This window comes from Rhinolophus hipposideros, assembly GCF_964194185.1.
Source record: "Rhinolophus hipposideros genome assembly, chromosome: 3".
In the NCBI taxonomy this organism is placed as follows: domain Eukaryota; kingdom Metazoa; phylum Chordata; class Mammalia; order Chiroptera; family Rhinolophidae; genus Rhinolophus; species Rhinolophus hipposideros.
In genome coordinates, this window is record NC_138049.1 from 65,058,865 (window position 1) to 65,064,164 (window position 5,300).

Below are 5,300 nucleotides of genomic sequence, written 5' to 3' on the forward strand. Positions count from 1 at the left end.
AAAAAGATATTATGAATAAAATTAGAGTAACTCCTAGTTTGTACCATTGAGAGACAACCACTGTTAAATTATATATTCTATGCAGATATATATTTTAATAAAATTTGAATTATTGTATATGGTTTGTTGTCCTGGTTTATTTCATTTAATATTCTATAGTGAAAATTTTCAGTGTCATTAAACATTATTCTGTTCATTGTTCTCATTGGGAAGACCGAGAACATTTCATTTTTATGGGTATTCAATAATTATTTAACCAATTCCCTAAACATGGAAATTTTGATTGCTTTGAATTTTATGATGACAAATTTTATAGCAATAAATATTCCAAATGGTAATGGGTTATATCTGGATACTTGGTTTATATTACCATCCAAGAATTAAATGCCTCTGGTAATCGATCTTCACACATCCATTTGCAGCCATTCTAGTCCATAATACCCCCAACAGGTGCCCTCTCTCCCAGACTTTTCTACTGCCCAGTCTGCAGGAGTAAGAAACTACCACACATCCTCTACCATATTTCCATATTTTTGTGCATTACTCCCACCTCCTTGCCCTAATTAAAATCTGGTCCTCCCCTTAGGGCACTGCTTCCCTTTGCAGCCTTCTTAAGCTACCTTCCTCAGGTCTGGAAGTTACAGTGAATATCTTCCTCCGTACTGCCACTTGACAATTTTGACAAGTATTCTTCCATCTTTATGTACAACCCCCTGATTTTTTTTCATGCTTATCTCACCTGGCTTGCCACTCTGTCCTGCTGTAAGGCTATAATTTTTCCAAATTTCTAGTTACTCCCCCTGATTAATTCTGAAGAGTTTGGGACCAGGTTTTCTGTCCTATATCATCTGTCCAATGTCCACACATCAATGTCCAAAAGATCTGGCTTCTCAATTCTTTGACTTCTACTTTTTTCCTCCACACATAACATTCTTACCTGGGATCCACTGGCCTCCAAGGATCCATGGATAGAATTCAAGGGGTCTGTGAACTTGGATAGGAAAAAATCTTATTTTTATTTTCACTAAGCACTAACTGAAATTTAGCATTTCCTTCAGTAATGTAGGCAATACACGACAGAATGATTAGAAGTTATCTATGTCTTTGCTACCAATAGAAAACAGCTATTTTATTGTTCATATCACATTACAAATACTCAAAATTTTCATTTAAGCTTATTTCTACTTAGAAATTATGGTCCTTTTTAAGCCTGCCACTAGATCTGATTTAATGCAAAGAAGCATATTATTAGCCCATTCAGGCTGCTATAACAAAATACGACAAACTAGGTAACTTATGAAAAACAGAAATTTATTTCTCACAGTTCTGGAGGCTGGAAAGTCCAAGATCAGGGTGCAGCATTTTCAGGTGAGGGCTTTTCTGAGTCGAAGGTTTTTCATATCTAACTCACACAGTGGAAGGGGATGAGGAAGCTCTGTGGCATCTCTTATCAGAGCACTAATTCCATTCATGGTGGCTCCACCCTCATGACCTAATCACCAACCAAAGACTCAACCTCCTAATACCATCACATTGGTGTTAGAATTTCAAAATATGAATTCTGGAGGGACACAAACAGACTACAGCACACATGCATTACTGTAGCACACATTTGGTTTGCTTAAATATTTTGATGACTATATTTTAATGTATGGGGTTTTATATGTAATACTATATATTTTGGTTTACACATTTAAAATATTTTTTTGAGAAGGGATCCATAGGCTTCCCCGGAGGCCCAGTAGTCCATAGCACAAGTAGTTAAGAACATCTGTATTATATATCAAGTCCCACTTGTCTTTAACTTCTCTTGCTATCTAGCCTAATTCCAAGACATGTCAGTGACCCTCTCATGCCAGTGTTCCCATCTCCCTCACCTTGTCTTTCCTTGGCTACTATCTGGCAAAACCCCAACTATGGCAAATGTATCCAACCATTTGCCTTGCTGCAGAAATCACACAGCAGGGCAGATTTATGCCACGATATATTCATGGTCTCTAATCTGAACCAGACCCTCAGAGTTACAAGGCAGTCTTCATTTCCCTTGTCAGTTTTCTTTCCCATTTCAGACTTCCATAGCTTAACTCTTCCCTCCTCTACCTCTTTTCACCTCCCTCTTCACGGAAAAGTTTAAAGACTTCAGATGGCACAATTTCATTATACCAGCTACTATCTATATCCACTATTTTTCCTTCCTTCTCACTATAATGGACTGTTTTCCCTCCTCTGGTCTAAGGCAAATTCCTACCCCAGTTCTCCAAATCACATTCACTCATTCAAGAAATATTGACTCAAGGTTTCCTATGTTTGTTATGGATATAATTCTGTCCTGCAAGAAAAGATACATTGAAGCCCTAACCTCCAGCAACTCAGAATGGGACATCATTTGGAAATAGGGTCCCTGCAGATATAATTAGTTAAGATGAGGTCATACCAGAATAGGGTGAGCCCTTAATCCTATATGACCGGTGTCCATAGAATATGGCCACGGGAAGACAGAAATACAGAGAGAATGTTATGTAGCAATGAAGGCAGATATTAGAGTTACACAGACGCAAGCCAAAAAGAGCCAAAGATTGCCCACAGACCACGAGAAGCTAGGAAGAGGCAAGGAAGCTTTCAGAGGGAGCATGACCCTGACGTGATCCATGCACCTCAAATTCAACATTTTTTTTGCTTCCTTCCCATCCCTCCATTCCAGTTCTTTCTCCATCATTCCTAGTAACAGAAAGTGGCATTTAATTCCTCTTATTGCCAAGCCAAACCTTGGATTTATTTTTAACTCCTCTCTCTTATCTCCCGTGTTTCCCCAAAAATAAGACCTAGCCGGATCATCAGCTCTAATGTCTCTTTTAGAGCAAAAATTAATATAAGACCTGGTCTTATATAAGACTCGGTATTTTATATTATATTATATTATATTATATCATATTATATTTATTATATTTATTATTATTATGAGACCCGGTCTTATATTAATTTTTGCTCCAAAAGACGCATTAGAGCTGATGGTCCGGCTAGGTCTTATTTTCAGGGAAACATGGTATAACCATACAATCTATATATACTACTGCTCTGGCAGCCCAAATATTTTTTGAAACCATCCACTATCCCCCATTTTCAAGAATGATTTTAGACTTCTAGCTTCCAGAACTGTGAAAGAATAAATTTATGTTGTATTAAGCCACCCAGTTTGTGGTACCAGATGGTACAGTGATACCACCAAACAGGTACAGTTTGTTACACCAGCCTTAGGAAACATACATATACTGTTCTAGGCACAAAATGGTGAACAAAACAAAGATCCTGCCCTTGTTTGTGGAGCTAACCTGCCCTCTTCTCCCAATTATAGGAGTCCTATATCTCTTTACATAGAAATTAAAATATCCCTTGCCTTCACATTCCCTTCTCACTAACAGGTTATCCCTTGCTCTTCTTTTACAGCCACATTTCTTGAAATAATCATCTACACTTCTCTTTATATGCTGAACTATTCACACATCAGCCCTTTGCATTCTCACCTTTTGCCCTCACCATTCCACTGAATTTGCCCTTACCAAAGTCACCAGATGACCTTGTCACTAAATCCAATGGAATCTCGAGTCCTCTTCTTGCTTCACCTATCAGCAGCATCTGACCATGCTGACCACTTCCTCCTTCCTGAAATGCTCTTTACCTTTGGTGTCTATAACACTATTCCCTCTTAAATTTTCTCCACATTTCTGATTGCTCTTTCTCTGACTCTTGAAGAATGCTTCTTCCACATAACAGCAGGAAATGGCAGACATATGTATTGCGTTTATCTCCTCTACTCACACACACACACACACGCTCTGTTGTCCCACTGGACTTCACTTACAAAATACCAGTTCAAAGATAAAAATATTAAGGATTGCAAGGTGGTGACAACAGAGCATAACACTGAGGGGCTCTTTTGAGTGCAAGGCCCTGGGGAACTGCACAGGTCAACTGCCCCTGAAACTGGCCCTGAGAGCAACACTGGAGGCAAGAAGACAAAGAGGGTAGTGTAGTAATCAAAGTGAGAGAGAATGGTGGCTGAGACTAAACACATACTCTTGAAAATGGAGGAAAGTGGATGGTTTCAAGAAATATCTGGGCTGCCAGACCAGTAGCATGTACAGATTGCGTGGTTGTACAGGGATAATGGAGAAAGTAGTTAGAGTCCCAGGTTTGGCTTGGCAATAGGAGGAATGAAAATGTCGTTTTCTGTTTCTGGGAATGCTGGAGAAAGAATTGGAATGAAGGGATGAGAAGGAAGCAAAAAATGTGAATTTGAAGTACATGTGTCACATGGTAGTGATACTCATAGTAGGATAGTCAGGTCTGAATCTCTGGAAAAAGGTATGAACCAGAGTTATTGATTTGGAAGTGATCCACATATATATTGTGACCAAAGTCATGGAAATGAAAGTCATTGCTTAGGAAGACTGTGTAAAGTAAGAAAAGGACCCACCATAGAATCTTAAGGAACACCTTAATGCTTGCTCAGCCTTGGGGACCTAGTACAGGCATCACCTCCTCAGAAAGCCTTCTCTGACCCCTAAGTCCAGGTGAGTCACTTTCCAAGGGTTTCAACAGCATTTTTTCCCCTGTCATTGGACTAATTACCATGTTGCATAACTGTTCAGTTGATTTTGGGTCTTGTGAGGGAAAAGACAATTATTATTTTGTTCATGTGTATCTCTATTTTTGTACATAGAATCTAAAACATAGCAAGTGCCTAATAAATAATGTTACATTTCATTCAAGAATATGTTTTCTGGGGCAGCTGGATGGCTCAGTCGGTTAGAGCATGAGCTCTCAACAACAAGGTTGCAAATTCCTGCATGGAATGGTGGGCTGCACCCCCTGCAACTAAAGATTGAAAACAGCGACTGGACTTGGAACTGGGCTGCGCCCTCCACAACTAGATTGAAGGACAATTACTTGGAACTGATGGGCCCTGGAGAAACACACTGTCCCCCAATATTCCCCAATAAAATTAAAAATATGTATATGTTTTCTATGTAAAGTACATTACACTATCATACATGCATCTGCTTTTATTTAAATCTTTTCAAGACCTATGATTATGTTCTTAGGATAAAGCTCTAGAAGCAAAATTATTTATTACTGGATTAAAGAATATAATCATTTTAGTGTCCTTAACAAATATTGGTAACTTAATTTCCAGATGTTTATTGTCCTAAATCTATTTAGGAACCACTGACAATTTTTGCAACATTTAGTCAACCTCATTCAGGACTATCCTATAGCTCTCTATTTATACAAGCCTTACT